General features: G+C 39.2%; 1 protein-coding gene across 8 annotated transcripts in view; it reads right to left on the bottom strand.

Annotated features, from left to right (window-relative positions):
• Positions 1 to 8,704, bottom strand: part of thrb (thyroid hormone receptor beta) — a 109,169-nt gene extending 100,465 nt beyond the window's left edge. For 4 of the 8 annotated variants that reach the window (XR_006845833.1, XM_046417077.1, XM_046417073.1 and 1 more), the window contains exon 1: positions 8,293 to 8,681. The gene's annotated coding sequence lies outside the window, so the exon portion shown is untranslated. Of the gene's footprint in view, positions 1 to 8,292 lie in introns of all 8 variants that reach the window. The other 4 variants (XM_046417081.1, XM_046417080.1, XM_046417075.1 and 1 more) reach the window with 3 other exon arrangements.
• Between the last annotated feature and the right edge of the window lie 9,236 nt (positions 8,705 to 17,940).

Raw genomic sequence — 17,940 nt, forward strand, 5'->3', positions numbered from 1 at the left:
CCAAACTGAGCACAAATTTGACCAAATATACAAATAACCAGAAGAAGAAAGTCCAGAATACTGCATGTTTCTCTTTAAAAAGTTTGCTAAACAGTTGGTGGTGCTAATTCGTCATTAAGCCACTGCAGAAGAAGACCACGTAACAAGACAGTAAAACCTCCAACAAATGAAAACTACATAAGCATGTAACGGAAATTTCTGTTTGCTTCCTTTATTGAGGTGAGGAAGTCTTGGTGTCCTCACCTCTCCACGCAGACTTCATGTGTCATCTGCCACCATTTTTCACCTCTTGTGTGACGTTTGTGTCTCATGCTTCACGTACCTCATAAACACACAGCACCAACCTTTCCATCTCAAAAATATTTTCCAGAACTTCATAGTCATTTTCAGGTCAGCATCCTGTACACGGCAGGTTCTTTAGAGAAATTTGTCAGATAGTTTCAGGGGATCCTAGAGTGAATTGTACTGTACTGTATTGTATTTTATTGTACTTCAAGAAATCTGAGGGACCCGACAGAAAGCCTAACCTCTAGTCTCCAGTGCAGCTCAATGGCATATTTTCACTGGGCGCTCCTTGAGTCGTCCATGTTCAAATTCATATCCTTTCAGCTATTCTTCAGCCCCGCATTTGTTTGCTCTAAGCCCAAGCTGAGATGACATCATTTCTCAGACATGACAAAGCTCCTCTAGAGCCACAGAAGACATTAAACAACTGTTTTCAAAATTTTGATGAACAGGAAATGGAGTTCCCCTTACGCTGCTTAAATGTTCTAGCTCTGCCTTGCTGTTTACCTGTTGGCCTCCCAGTCTGCCTGCTTGTTTATCTGGAAGCTGTTTGCCAGGTTCAGTGGACCAGTTGCCAATTGTAATCCTGCCTCAATGACCAAGTGACCTGCCTTTACAGTCAACCTGATGTGTCCCGGTGTGAGCCTTTGGATCACGTTACCTGTACCCGGTTACTGGAGCCCTCACAGCCAATGTGATTTGATTTCACGAACAATCGGTCAACCTAACACGTGCAAAATGCATGAGAAGTTGATTACAGCCATTCAAAGCTTTTATGCGTTTGTCACGGCAAGAGAGCATTTTCCAAACAACTTCTCCCTTCTTCTAAGACCCACTGCTGGGAGGACAGAAATTAACATGTGACCATTACTGAATATTGCAACTGCAAGATTAATTAACATAATTGCTGTAGTTAGTAATGTAATTTCTTTTGGGGAGGGGATTTTGTAGAGTGAATTATGCATGATTGCAATTATGCAATCACAAATTTCATTGTACTGAAATAGTCACAGCTAAATGCTTCCACATGTGATGGGGAAGTGGTTATGGTTCACTGATGGATCAAAGTGAAATGATGCAAATTTGTGGTATATATATATATATATATATATATATACACACAGAGTATTGGATTTGATGCAAGCAACAGAAAAACAACAGCTGCATATGGAGCCCCAAAACTGGCAAATGACAATAAAAGGTTATCACAGAATTTAAAAATAGTTATCTTTTATTAGCCCTTTTTATATTTTTCGTCCCCTTAATTTTTTAATTCTTTTTGGTCATGATATTCTTGGTCTTTTTTTTCTTTTACCTGATTTGAGATCTGTTTTTTATGCTTCCTCACTGCCATTAGTTTTGGTGGAAGCAAGGAGGAACTGATTAGATTTGGGAGCTTAAAAGTCACTGTGTCCTCACGTCCATCCTATTCTCATATATGCAATATCTCAGGAATACTTAGAATTTCTTGAAATTCTGCAAAAATATTCACTTTGACTCAGTGGTGAGCTGATTAGATTATGGTATATTGAGCACTGTGTGTGACACTTTACACAGGAAGACGGTCAGTTAAAGTAACTTGGAACCTTAGTACCATTCATCCATCCATTTTCTATACCTCTAATCCGTCAGGGTCGCGGGGCGGCTGGAGCCTATCCCAGCTGACTACGGGCGAGAGGCGGAGTTCACCCTGGACTGGTCACCAGTCAATCACAGGGCCAACACACAAAGACAGACAACCACACACGCACACAGTCATACCTAGGGGCAATGTAGAGTAGCCAATTAACCTAATGTGCATTAGGTTGTGATTGTGGTAGTACCCACGCAGGCACAGGGAGAACATGCAAACTCCACACAGAAGAGCCCAGACCGGGATTCGAACCTGGAACCCTCTTGCTATGCTATGCTATCTTAGTACCATTTTGCGCATTGACAATGCAATACAATAAATCAGGTGTTTGCTTTTGTGGCCCACCATTAACTCAGTTTTGGTCCACCAAAGGAAAAAGTTTGGGCAGCCCTCTTGAAGACATAGCAGTTTTAATCAGAGAAGTTTAATTTGTTAGGCCGCAATTCAATAATTGATAGTATTTCAAACATTACAACAATTAGATGCTATTGAATTCTTTTCAGTACAATACTCAAACACTGACAAACTCAAGTTGAACTGAGATGAAGCCACGCTGTCAATACCTCCATGATTATGTTGCACCTGACTAAGCACGTTAAGCAAACCTTAAAGACGATGACAGCATTCAAGATTTCACCACAGGAATAAGACATGACAGTGACCCTGTCATATCATAGCCTCTGGATTAACTGATCCAAACTGAAGCATGATTAAAATACTACAGAACCTCATTATGGTTTGGCAAGATCTGATAAAATTCATGCCAGAGAACATTCACCTCATAATGCAACAGGATCTTTAATAAGAACAATAAGTACAAATGCAAGCATGTCCGCCTGTACTTGCATGCACACACACGCGCGCCAACTCACACAGCCAAAGGCATCATAAGCTACAGCACCAAGCACAGCAGCGCTCCAGCTCTGGCTTTGGCAGTGCTGGTATGGTAACATGGGATAAGTCTGTTGAAACCATGCCATGGCTATTTGGTTAACAACGTCATTACTTCTCATTTTACTGATTAATTATAAAAAGCTGCAATGTAAATGTGAAATACAAAAAAACACATACAAAAAGTGCAAAATCATCTGCTCGTACAGCAAGTCTTGATCTATTTTTATGCCGATTTCTTTGCCCACTTTAGTGATGCACGACTGTACATGAGATGTAGTTTTGTCAGTGGAAACATACCTGCAATACAACTACCTATGGATTATGTGAAGGTCCACAGAGGTAGTGGGTCCTCCTCTACAGAGCTCGACATGTTATACTGCCATGTTTCTACAAAAGCCCTGAATGGACAAACCAAACGCCGGCTCTAGAAATGACCTTTTGGGGTTTTACATGACCCGAAGCCCACTGTAGGTTCTCCTCCACTCCTGGGAGGGTTGTGTGTGTGTGTTAGTGTGTCTATGTGTGTGTCTGTGGAAGGGTATTCAGTTGTTTGACATATGCAACCTCACTGCTAGATGCCACCAAATCCTACAAACTGGTTGGTTAAAACAAACGCAAAAAAGACCAACATGATCCATTAAGAGCTTTACACATAAAAATGAATTCCTGGTGGACAGCTGGAGTAAGTGCACATAATACGGACCATGCTTCAGATGGTCCTTCAGAGAGCTCATCGAGGAAGAAGCAGCTAGGAGGAGCTCACATTTGTAATTAGGCATCATTGTGCCAGGAAGCCATTAAAATTTAAATCTTAATAAATCCCTGTGGATACTGGTACTGATTACACAGACATCCCAACAGCAATGGTTTCACATAGTAACACATGACTCAGGGAGAAAGTCTTGTGAACTTGTAATTTAGTGGTTAAATGCAACTAGTAGAACCACAGCACAGCTCGGGAGCGCTGAGACACAGCTACAGGCTCTTTTTGACACTGTTAAAAACATTCAAAAGGTTCAGTGTTCCCTGTCCTGTTCATACATCTCCTGTCAAACTACAGCAACTATGACGTCTTACGCCTGCGTGATTGCTAATATGACATGCCAAAAAAAGCTTCTGAGAAGGAGGTCTTTAACAGTAAGAAGAGAACAGCACTACATTCTGTTTATCTGTGAAGCACTTCTTAAAAAACTGCCTGCTTATCTCTCGTGTCTTCTTAAATGTAAATCAAGATTACATTGCATTTGGGCTGAAGACTGTTTGGTTCTTGAGGATCGCTATGTCACTGCTGTAACTAGGAAAATCCTATTCACGCCACAGCTGGAGCAACTTGGCAAAACTTTTCAAGCTAGACAATCGCAATTTAAATCTCTTTTTCCAGAGTGCTGTGAAGGTGTTTCATTTGATGTTGCCTCTATAACTTATGTATTGTAATTTGGTTTTATTGTTTTATTATGCACGGCAGTGATATATTTATTGTTTTTATCAGGGCGCAATTGCAAAAGAGAGCTTGCTCTTAAGGCTTAAGGGAATGAATAAATAAAAAAAAAACAGCCTATTAAATTTGATTACATGCTGAATATGATATTTTAAGGTTACAAATAAATGGACACTGAATATTCTTATCATAATCATTTTCAGTTGAACATAAATATAAATGTCAGCGTTTTCACTACAGTTCTAAAGTTTAGGTGCAGCACCCAAGCCAATGTGTGGAGGGCATCAGAAGTAACTCAATGACCTTCCCAGATCATATGACTGTAGCTGGTGCCTAGTTGGCTTCTTTAGCTTTAGTCTTTAAGCTGCGAGGGTGTTATTTATTCGTTATCTGTTCCACGTTTTCAGATATGGTAATTATGGTAACTGACATATTTGTTGCAGCACATGCAAACACTAACATAATATTAGAGTTCAATCTGTTATATTTTTTAAGAATTTATTTTCAAACATATTTATTTGTTGTTTCTGTGAAAACAGTAACAAATATAATATTCCAAAGCACAAGGTGACATGAACCAGTTTCAGAAAAAGTCCAAAATTCCAAAATGCTCAATATACTATAATGTAAGACAAAAGTAAAGCAACAGATTTCCACATTTAAGAATCTGGAACCATCACCAGTGTGTCATTTTTATTTGAAAAAATCACAGATTATCAAAATGCTGCATAATGTTTTTGATTCATTAAGTCATTGTTACAGCTCTATAGTGTACAGCCATACTGTGTTCACTTCACTTAAGTTAGGCCTATACTGAAATGAGTAAAGCACTGCAGATACATTATATGTGACAGATGAATAGCTCTGGAATATAATACATGTCTATAATAATAACAATTCTGTCAGTCAAATTAAACTTTTACTTTGTTTATTGTGGGTCCCTTTTTCTTTGCCAAATAAATTTTGCTAAAAACACAAGTGTAGGAGAGTGGAGACAGTTTGTAACCATAATTGTACAAAACTTGTACTGTAAAAGTGTACAAAAGGACCAGTTACACTTAATGAATAATGAAAAGGACCCCAGATGAACTGATAAGCAAAAGAGCCACAAGGTCTACATCTGCGTTGGATTATTTGCACAATGTTGACATACCTGTATTATAAGCACAATATTAATATTTCATATCACCGTTTTGTGACATACCTGACACAAGGAGGCTCAGTAAAGTTGAGCTAAGGTACTGAGCGAAATAACCCAGCACCAAGGAGTATCAAAACTTCTCCAGTCAAACGCATTTGATTCTTTTTGCACCACTAGAAAGCAAATGATTATTCGTCTGGTTTGTGTGACGAGTGAATTGGCCCACTACTACAGCAGCTACAACCTATATAGTCTACCATGTGGTGAAGCCAAGGGTGGTGTATTTGAGGGATGTGGCTTTTCATTGTGCTGAGACATCAAGTGAAGTACTCTACTGGAATCACTTTAAGAGTACTGCTGTTTTAATTTTTTTTTAAATGATACCCATCCCTGGTATCATTGCACATTACACCCCTGTAGCCCCACCTTTGTAGTCCTTTAAAGGCAGCTTCACCAATTCAGCTGCAACAGATAAACACTGACAGCCCTGTACATCCTCAAAGGTTCTTTCACTTATGCTGAAGGCATCGCTGTTCAGGATGCATAGCGCTATGCCAACAGGTGGGTGAGGTCACCAAATTGAGATAAACAGGTGCTAAAGTTGTCTTCTTCAAAATTAATCAATCAATCAATTTATTAAAATTAAAGTAAAAGCTAAATAACAAGCAGAAAAAAAGCAGAAGAGCGAGGACACGACTCGGGCCTGCTCTGGACATGCCTGCAGTCCTGAGAGGGTCCCGCCTTAGGCTAAACAAGTGAAAACACCTTTATGTTTTTATTAGGAGTGTACAGGGCCTTTAATGTTCACCATCACTCACACTACAGGCTAAATCAAGTTTTGTAAATGAAGTGAATCAGTTGAATGGAATGATTCACCAGAAATAGTGTGAATCTGTAATGGAGGCCTGACCGTAACACAAACGCTTCAGTTTAACCTGCCTGATACACCTTCAGCGGGCGTGTTGAACACATAGGCATGTGTTCACTATCAGGATTTAGGAATCAATGACACAACTGTCACCACAGGGTCGAGACATCATGTACTGTAGATCTGAAAGCAGCCTAACAAGTTCCAACAAACACATCAAAGGGGTTATATGCCTTCCAGCCATTTGCCTCATGCCACAAACAAATCCTGTGTGTACACAAATGACATTAGGTTAAAGACCATCTGCATGCATATAATGTAGACCTCACCGCTGCACACATGAGGCTGTTCTGTGTGCTGAATAGCCCCCCCCCCACAAAAAAAAGCCAGCAGCAAATCAGCAGATGGAATGACCTTAAATACCCTCAGCTGAGAACTGATGCAGCCTTCAGTAGCTCCTTGGAAACCCCCTTTTTTATGAAGTAATAAATATGAATTCCTATGCACTTGAGTGCTTCTAATACGAAAATAAAACAGTTTCCAGAATATGTCTGATGTTGTATTCTTATAACCAATAGAGACAGGTAATGTGCACGAAAAAAATGTTTAAATGTCAAAATATGTCTTGGAAGAAATATTTTATCCATATAAAAACGCAAACTGATATGATATTTGATTGACAGGTTATATTCTCACTGCCTCCCAATGAAATCAGAAGCTTGTGATGGCCAGTGGCTGAAATGCTTTGTCTGTTGCTGCATTTTACAAATAAATTCACGCTATCCGCACCCTAAAACTAACATCTAGACACCAAGAAAAACAAAACCGCTCCCACTCTCTTGCTGGATCGTTCATCCACGAGTACATTTGTATTTTCTGACAGCCTCTGAATGCATCATTCTATGTTCATGTTGGTAACTTGTCACCTGTCATGCTGCAAACTAAAGCAAGAGAAACGGGACAGTTCTTAATTATTTGTAAATAGGTGTAGCCGAACTACTCAACAAATCTTTCCACACATATTTTGTCAAATGAAACATCAGCAAACAAGTCTGACTTCTGTCAGAGCTATAATGTTCTGAAGTCCACCCTATAAGGTCACTACTGCACTGTGAGAGGACGGCTTTTTTTTTCTTTCTTTCTTTTTTTTTCTTTTTTTTTTTTGCATGCCAGTTTTGATCGAGCGCTTTAGTGAAGTTCATGTTGCCAAAGCGAAAGCAAAGATTACATCAGAATAGTGAGCTAAAATATTTTTTGACAAATATTTCAGTCTACATGAGATAAAGTGCGGACGAGTTTTACCGTTAGGCAATAGGATGCCCGAGGCTACGAGGGAAACGGTAACTTGGGCCCATAAACCAACTCCCTTAAGTCTTCATAAAGCTAGTCCGGGTACGGGCTGTTCCGACAGAACCTCGGGCCAAATATCTCTCAATTTAATGCGCTCTCGCTTTTTATTCAAAAGAACGATCCCTAAAAACAAACTGTAGGTACGTTTATGAATTCTTACGAAGCAATGTTCAATTCGGCGTGAATAAAACAATCAGAAATTCAATACAAATTAAACTTTTTTGATCTGTTTCTTATATTCCTTCTGTCTCATTCCGACAAAATACACCATCGTGTGCACTAGTTAGGGAGTAAGTATGGAAGCGTTTACCAATTTTAAAGTCTAATCTGTCACAGTAATAAAGTATTACTTCCAAAATGAATTCTACTCCGAACTGTCATAAAGACTCCTATGATTCTGGAAAGGTCGAAGTCATGTTCATCCAGGTGTCTGCCGTCTGACGATTTGCAAGGCAGCACTGAATTAGAGAAATTTTGAATGTAGTTTGGCAAAACACTCTTCCCTCCATAGAACCGAAATAACACCTAAGTGATCACGTCAAAAGCGTGAAAATCAGTATGAATATTTAGCTTAGGAGACGAAATGTACGGCCACCTGGGTGCTGGACTGAAAAACACCCAGTTTCTGGAGAGGCTGTCATTGGCTATACTGTTGACAAAAATATCCCAAAAATGACACATACCGCATATGCAAGACGAAGCTCGTATCCAGATATTATTTGGAGTCCCAGTGCTTGTGCATTCCTCCTCAACTGGAACCAGTGTCGATCTCCCTCGGCTACACTGAACAGGACACAGCGCCAGGGTTTAACCTGAAATGACCCGCGCTAGTGCAAATCAGGCGAGAGCTATGCGTGTGTCTGCGTGTGTACTGTATCTGTGGAGTGAGAGTAGTATGGGCTAACAGTGTATGCGGCTTCGACACTCTGTGCTCTGGACGCAAAAACTTCAACATGGAGCCAAAAACAAACCTTAAAAAGCGGCACACAGACGAAAGTGACAATTGTAGCGCTCCGTCGGATTCGCTACGGGGAATCAGAGAGCCGACTCACGGGCAGGAACCGAATCGAAATAAGCCTCGCCCTTATTACAAACTCCCAAGTTTTTTTCTTTTTTTCGACGGCGGTTGGCTGTCTGTACAGTAGGCCTGGTACACAGGACAGGAAATACAGCTTCAGTCTACTGTGTGTGTCTGTGTGTGCGACCAAGGAAGATGAAATAATGAACACGTAAGAATAATAATGCTAATAATATTAATAACGTGGTTATTACAAGGACAGAATTAGTTAGTCTGTTTTATTTTACTTTCTTATTACTTTATTTATATTTATCCATGTTTTTAATTTCCATTGTATTATTTTATATATGATTATTATGATTCAAGGAGCACATTTGTAATATGTGAGCCTCTCTCATTACACACGATAAATCACAGTGGTCCTGAATGCAGCATCGCCTGCAACATTGTGATGAAAGGCTCACATGCTCAGAGCATCTCAAGGCTCGTGCCGAATGCATCTAAAAGGAAAGGTAAAAACATGAAAATGTCTTTTACTTTTTGGTCACCAAGCAACAAAACTCGACAGCCATCAATTTATTAAGCACAAGGCTTGGTTTCACTCCTGAGTCTCACAACTTAGTTGTTTTCGGACTTTTTTATAATGTTATCAGACTATGAGGAAATGTAAAGTAGAGATTTTATTGGCAGCACAGAGTCCATCAAATTACTATTATATGCTGCAAAGTCACCTGAGAGCTTGGACACAAAAGCAGAATGAGGCAGCAGTAAGAGAGCTGACACTAATGCCAAACGGTATTACCTTCTATTATCTCTTCCAAATGATCGCAAAATAAGTCTTTTTTTCATTCCAAACAGCATCAAGTGATATTTATGTGACATTTCCAGTTTCAGGTCAGTACAAGTCAACGTCTTTCCAAAACGTAACAGCATCACCTTCCATGATAAATTGGAAAAATAAAAAAAAAAAGAGGATGTCTTCCCAATAAGAAAAAAATAGAAACGTGAAACTACACTTTAAATGGTTTGTCAGAACAAAGGAGGACAGCAGTGGACAGTGGCTGACTGGTACCCAGTTGGTCTGTGCACTGTCCTCTATCAGCTTCATTCAAGCGCTCTCTGAGCTCTTGTTTACACCTCTTATCACAACGTCCCCAGAACCTCCTGGGGACGGCCTTTTCTCTGAGACAGCATTCTTCTTCATTACATGAAAAACGATGAACATGTAATTTGATAACTATAGTTTGATTTTTACTTATTCTTTCACCGTGAAAGAACCAATCTAAATACAGCAGTTAGAGGACAGTGAAATGGAAAGTCAAAGCCTTGCCTTGTGCAGTGCTCTATCATTCAGCATCCGCCGCTCTAATGTCCATAATATGACTGTGTTCACGACTGCAATAACAATGTCAGCCATATGGTAGTGTCCAATGCATTACCCAAAGTGCATTACCAGTGCTAAAGGTCTGTCTTTGCACTCACTGTAGGTACATTTGCTTTACACTTTAGCCCAACAGAGCTGTCTGCTCTTAAATGTTTCTACTTGTTATGACATTTAAACTATACACAAGTTCCAAAAGGTGCAGACCTCTTAAGTCTCTCTTGACAGTAAAGTTTTGCTGATTCATCCAGCGCTTGCTCTGAGTTAACACAAATAGATTACAAAATGTGTGTGTGCACACTGTAATTCCATCCATATGTAACACAGTGTCAGAATGTAAGACTATTTAGGTCATGGCTTTCCTACACTAAACATATAAAAACAACATTCCAGGCTCCCCCATCTGGCTAGGCCAGGGCTGCACAGGCTTGAGGTCACGTTAGGGCCTGGGCTGCAGGTGCCCCAAGGTGCCTGCAGAGTTCACAAAAACAAATCAAATCGAATCAAATTCTCTTTTCTTTTTTGTTTTCCCCCCTCCGTGTATGACTTCCCATTAACGTGTTTGGATTTCTCACATTAGCTCATACAGGAAAGCCTCTCGAAGTTACGGGTGAGTGTGATGTAACGATAAGCAAATTTATCAAAATAATAGAACACATAGAATATTTATGGGTTTTACAGGCCAACAAAATTCATCTGCGTTTCGTTGCATTGTACTTGTACATGTGTAATGACAATACAGTTGAATCTAATCTAATCTAATCTAATGTACGATCAACCTATCAATTAGCTATTCGGCACAGTTTAACACATTTTAATCCCAGTTAAAGGCCTAATACACAGAATATTTCAGTTGCTTGTTTGTAAATGCACAATTCAGTCAGTCAGAGAAATAAAACATTATTTTCTGATGTTTAGAAGAGCAGTTGCTTTCTAAACATTGACATTTAGAAAGATGGACAAGTGAAGCCAAAACATCCTGGATATGAGCACTGTCCTCTTTCAGCGATTACATAATTCATCCATCTCTATGTACAGTTAATGGTATCCGTCTTCCCTTGTCAGTCCTGACAAACGTTCAGACACAACAAAGTACTAAGAAACCAATGAAACAGAGGCAGAGGACAGAGTCTCTGCACAGACAGACGTTACCATGAATGAGTTTATATACAGTATTGTGTCTTATGGAAATGTATGCATGCTGTATCTTTAAGGCAGAGTTTGAATAAAATTGAAATCAAGACATTTTAAGACTATTTGAGGAACTGCAAGCCTTCAAATTATAAAACTGAAATTTGCTCACGTGCTCCTGTAATTTCACGCATGTGTGACCGCACCCTCACTCTGGAGGCCTCAGCAGGGCTGCTCGTGTGGCACCTCTGAAAGAAGGAAGATCACAAAAATAAGAACAATGGTAGATTCTCTTTTTTAAGCTTGCAATAAATTATCACTTTCAGGACATTTACTTTATTTACATTTATTTGAGTTAACCAAATTAAAATGTATTATTATTAAATTTGTTATAATTTTAATTTTATAGCAGGTGAAATTAGTTATTGTTATTCTATAAGAGACTGCAACAATGCAAAGTACTATGACAGTAAATGCACTGAGACAGTGCAACAAGTGATGACTACTGCATGAACTGTATCCAATAACAGTAAGTGAACATTAGTGCCCATAAAAATACCATCTTATACAGACTATGCAGAGGAGTTATGCACATTTGATGGGAACCTTTTAAGACTCCATCATGGCTGCTGCAGTACTGACCGTAAGATCTCTATGCATATTTTCACCTCTAAACATAACATTGTTACTTGATAAGGTTTTGTGAAGTTGTGTCATTTTATAGGCAAAGCACATTTTAAAAATGTATCACAGAACTGAGCTGTCACACAAACCTCAAAGTCGTCCAGATTAAAAGTTAATATTTTATGTATGGCAGGACTTACTGTGTCGCTCCTTTAAAGTTACTCCTATATTTACTTTCTCTCTTTCTGAAAGTACATGTTTTGTGAAAATATGATGTTATTACTCTAATTTACCACACTCACTCTGCAGATAAGACGAGGGCTGAACATTGCATTCCAACATGCCCAGGAGGGGGGGGTATCAGTGTATTTACTACATTTGCATTTGATGCATTTAAACCAATAATAACATTTAATTTACATTGAATAATGATAAAATGACAAATGAGATAAAAGCACACAATATTGTGGCTTTTCTGACCTACAAACATGCCCAGTGAAAAAGTGCCAGCAGCCTCATTTTAAAGCAAGTTATATGAGCCGCAATATCAAATTTCAACAAAATTCCTGTAACCTTTGTAGGAGAGCGCATGAGTTTCTCGTTGAGCCCCTGGTTGCCCACGCCCAGTTGATACCTGCATTTAACCCATATGGAGCCCACATGAACATACGGGCTGGGAGGGAACATTGCTCTGAATGTTGGCCTGATAAATAACTATGTCTGTGTAGTACGTAGTATCATCTGTTTGGGGTGTCTGCCTGAATAGAAACGTCGGTTTGCTCCAGAAACCTGATCAGCCTGATTCTTATTTGCGTCTCCAGTTTCCTTAATGTTGGATTGGCTCTGAAATGAAATAAATTATCAGTGACAGCTTTTGACAGCTTTTAATATCTTTTAATGTCCCTAATCCCCCCCCCCGTCATAGATACAGTACATTGGATGTCACTGATCACTTGTTTTAGGCATATTCACTTACCCTATATCACCTTTGTTTTTTTGCATAGTGTATGTTTAACTTGGAAGATTTCCAACTGTGTAAAGAGTCAGCAGTCTGGCTGGCAGCAGATGTTTGTGCATTAAACAGCAAATTATGTCTGCTACCGACACGGCAGAGAAACCGACTGTGTAGATTAGCTATCATGAAGAAATTTCAGCTCCAACAGATGCATGGGAAACTGTGCAGATTATGCAAAAGAAGGCAGAAGTCTGCAATTTTATTCTTACACCATCAGTGTTGTTATTTTATGATAAAGTGTACCTTGTCTGTGCTTCAACTGAACTGACTGTTTCAATAGCTTGTAGTGAATGGGCCACGAACAGCAATAACGTGCCGAATAATGCGCACTATGCTACGTCTTCTTGTTCATATTATATTATGAGCTATTGAGGTTACTGTTAGTGGGAGATAACTATTCCCTCTGCCTTGTCTTATCTACCATGTATTCCTCCCTTGCTCTTTGATTCTGAGAGACCGACTGCAAAGTCTAAGTTTACTGTTGATGTTTTGAAGTAGCTGACACATTTTCTGCTGTCAAACTGCATTACAGCCAAACTAGAAAATATCTCACATAATGTCACATTGCCTGTGATAGACTGCAGGAGTAGTGCAACAAACAACAATATGGTAAATATGCAGCAACAAAACCTCTTTTCAACTAAATTCCATATAAATATTATTGAATTGAATTTGTCCTAGTGAATACAAGGTGCACATGTAATGCATATGCCAGCTCTGTCCTGGGCTGCCCACTGGACTCTGTGGAGCAGGTGGGTGAGAGGAAGATGTTAGCCAAGCTGACATCCATCATGGACAACACCTCTCACCCTCTGCATCAGACAGTGGAGGCTCTGAGCAGCTCCTTCAGCAGCAGACTGCTACACCCTCAGTGTAGGAAGGAGCTACAGCAGGTCCTTCATTCCCACTGCTGTTAGACTGTACAACTCAACAGTGTAGTTCTCATTTCCTCCCTATCCTTACAGAGCTGTGCAACACTAAAGCACAATCATCACCTTCCACCACTATGCTGACATGTATATAGCCTGTAAAGCAGTATATTGTATAGTGTTTGTGACATAACTCTTTCATTTTCATATTTTAACTACTTTAAAACTGCTAATTCATAACTCTTTTTATTTTCGAAACTGTTTTCCACACTTTTGTTTTTTGCGCTCTATTCTGTTCTTGTGAGCTGCCATGACAAGTGAATTTCCCCGCTGTGGGTTCATTAAAGTTCATCTCTCCTGCTCTAAACCAGAACACCTGTTGTTTTATGTGGGCTGATGAAAAATGCAGAACCTGTTTGCATCGAGTCTGTTTGCTCATGACAAGAACACTGTGTTACTGATCAGTCATCATAGACAATATGCTAATATGTTATATGTTAGTTCCTTTTTAGGACTAAATTCGTTGTGGATTCGAATGGTTGGCAATTATCTTGTCTTGTCTGTTAGAAGTATATTGTTCAAGAACTTCCTGGAAACAAAGAACTCTGGTTTTTATTTTATTTTATTTTATTTTATTCTATTCTATTTTATTTTGTTCATTTTTATTCCTTTATTTGACAGGGACAATATAAATAGGCACTTACATTTGGAAAACTTGCAACTGATGCAGGGGGTATATAACATATAGAGTGCTTACCGTTGCAATCCCATACCATGAGGCCGAATAAATGGGTCCCAATGTTCACGTGGACCAAAATGAAACAGTGTCTATGTTTGAGGTCTACAGTGTTTTTTTTTAATCCAACAATTTCTTATTTTTTAAGAACAGACAGAACAGAGATCATACATGACAGCAGTGGTAAGTAAAAATGTGTCATAGAAATTAAGCATCATATATTTAAAAAAGAAAAATAAAAGGGAAAAACAAAATAAAAACAAAATGAGCAGATGAAAAACAATACTATAGTATATACCTTACATGAGTAGTTCTTAAGAAAAACACAGTCAACACGTGAGAAAAAGGACTAAGTAGAAACCAACAGTGTTTTAGACATTGTTGGCTTTAGCTTAAGGGTTGTCACTCATTCTAGTACAATATCTGTAAAAAAAACATTCCCATCTAGTTTCCAGGTAATGGCTTACATATTGTCATGGACCCTAAAGGGATACTCTGTCATTTCTTAAAAACAGTGCTTGTTGGTCAGTACATTTATATTATATTAGTATTGTGACACCAGAATAGATAATGTTCTGGGAATTTGGATATCTTAAGAATTATGATGTGATTAGCCTGCTTTACAGGAAACTGTACTAGCTTAGTCATCATATTATTCATGAATCTTTACTGAAAATGTCTTGTACAAAAACATCATATGAAATCAAAGATAATGTGATATTTAATTATGTATCGCCTGGTCCACCAGTGTTTTGTGTTGGTCATTTCCAAACATTATCTATTCATTTACTTTAAAGGGCCAGAACTGAAAGGTAGCTCCAAAAATATAGAGGTCAGCAAAGGAACTGCCAACTGCTGCTCACTGTACTGTTTGCTGTAGTTATCTTTAGCTGTAGTTACAGTTCAGTAAGCTGTGAAGGTAGTGGTCCTATAGCTGATTCTGCCAGAGCTGAAACCATGGGAAAGTCACCTGGGGCAATGGGACTCAGCTCAATTGGGATCCACATACTTCCAGGCCAGTTTAAGCACAAAGGATACAACACGGAGAAGATTTACAGCAGGTTTTAACAAGGACTATGACTCTGGGGACAAGAAAATAGGGAGGGACAGGAAGTGAGAGAGAGTCAGGCATCACCAGCAGACAAAAACTGTGTGCAGAGCCAGAAAATTTTATTCTGACTGATCCAGAGGTGATTATGGTGAGTGTTATTTTAGAAAATAGGTTTAAGAATGTTTCCTTTACTGACACCAAGAACACCAAGAGACCTTGTGAAACTTAGAAAACTTCATTTGTATACATCTCTCAGCTGAAACTACAGGGGCTACAGGCTATCGGATTAGACAGACAGACAGGACTGCCCAGGGATAGCTGGTTAGCATGCTAAGATTAAGATTAAGATTAAAGATTAAAGTGACATATTTTGTCATTGGAGGGAACTCACTCCAACGAAATTTGTGCTCTGCATTTAACCCACCCAAGTGACGTGCACACACACACAGCAAACCCGGGGCAGTGGGCGACCACGTGCAGCGCCCGGGGAGCAGTGGGGGTTAGGTACCTTGCTCAAGGCTCAGCCATGGACACCAGTACGGGGAATCGAACCAGCGATCCACCGGTTACGGGTCCGACACCCTAACCGCTGATCCACGACTGCCCCTAACTTATGTAGATATTTCTTCAAAACAATACAAAGATGTCTTTGACATAGCATCTTCACTCTTGTTTCTTCGCAATCTGTTATTAATAGTCATTCATTCAAATCAGTATTCATTCTTAAAGGTTTTAAAATTAGGAATTGCCCTTTTAAACCAATGTCAAGGCGTCAATTATGTCTTTCAGATGTTTGGGTCTGACAGATAAGTGGTATAGAATTGATGGATGGATGGATGGATGTTGAAAAAAAGAGGCTGCTGATGACAAAATATCAACATATACTATACAGACAAAAGTGTTAGTTCACCTGACCATTACACCAAGGGGGACTTAAATGATGTTGAATACCAAATACATAGACAGCATTACAGCTTCCACTTCTCTAGGAAGGCTTTCCACCAGATTTTGAACTGTTCCTGTAGGAACTTTTGCCCATTCACACAGTAGAGCATTTGCAAGGTCAGGCACTGATGTTGGACAAAAAAAGCCTGGCTTGCAATCTTTTTTCCAGTTCATCCCAAAGATGCTGGATGGGATTGAGGTCAGGACTCTGTGTGGGCCAGTCAAGTTCTTCCAAACCAAACTCATCCAACCATGTCTCTATGGAGCTTTGCTTTGTGCACTGGGACACAGTCATGCTGGAATAGAAAAGGGCCTTCCCCAAACTGTTGGAAACATAGCATTGTCCAAAATGTCTTGGTATGCTGAAGCATTAACATTTCCCCTGGAAGTAAGGGGCCAGCCCGACCCCTGAAAAACAGCCTCATAATAATACTTTCATGAAATAGTGTATATTGTTTCAAAATAAATTACAGACTGTCCCTTAAGTCTTTGAAATAGTTATAAATATTCCATTTAATGTATTCTGCATATTCACAATAGAATGTGCTTAATTGATGACTGCTAACATTAATGCCAGGTAGAAACAGGGCTTGACCCTTGTAAAATGCTCACCAAAATCCAGGTGAAATAATCCAATGTTGTGAAGATTAAAATTAAATTCAACAAATCAACAGTATGTTCTTTACTTTACTGGTAAAAGTATACTAAATGACCTGACTGGCAGTGAGCATCCCAAATAAATTCCCACAGGAACAGTTTCCTCATTCATTTGAATTAGCAGACCTTTGCGGCCCACAGCTGGGATCCTCTAACAACACATTCCACTTTTAGGGTTGATCCAGTTTCACAATGAATTTACTTCAAACAAAGAGGCAATGCTGTCCTAACCATAACTCAGTGTAATGTAATGTGAAAAGCCATTTACGAACTTAGAGAGCATAAATTATTAGCAAGAACAAAAGCAATGAGAGTTTGATAAAGACAAATTATCACTGAAACAGTGATCTCAATTAAGTGGTCAAAATATCTACTTTCTTTATGCTGAATGCCAATATGATGTCATCCAGCCCAAACATGAGAAGAAATTCACATCACTGCTCCAAGCACTCAAATTTTTGAATCGATAAAATGCACCTGAACATCACAAATGCAACGTGCTTATTTGTGAGCCTAAAGAGCAAAATGTAACTGGATCTCAGAACAGAAACTGACAGACGATGAACCTCAACTTTATTGCTGCTTGCAGTGTTCACTTCACACAGTGCACAGAGGTCTCCTGACATTGTTTCAGACGTTTTACCACCAGGATTGCTTTGGCAGCACTGTATGAACACCAGCTCCTTCCGTGAACTCTGAAAACAAAATAGGAAAAGTTAGTTACCGACTGTGTGTATGTCCCAATCTAGCATTAAAGAAATCTGACACGATTCGATCAGTGTTTTCTTCTTGTAGAGGATCAGTAAGGTCTGTAAGGCCTTGTTCAGACTGCAGACCCAATGCTTTTTTTCTTCTGCCCACATTCAGCTTGTAGATCAATTTTACAAAGTCTGGACAGCCAAAA

Source organism: Scatophagus argus, chromosome 17, assembly GCF_020382885.2.
Source record: "Scatophagus argus isolate fScaArg1 chromosome 17, fScaArg1.pri, whole genome shotgun sequence".
Classification (NCBI taxonomy): domain Eukaryota; kingdom Metazoa; phylum Chordata; class Actinopteri; family Scatophagidae; genus Scatophagus; species Scatophagus argus.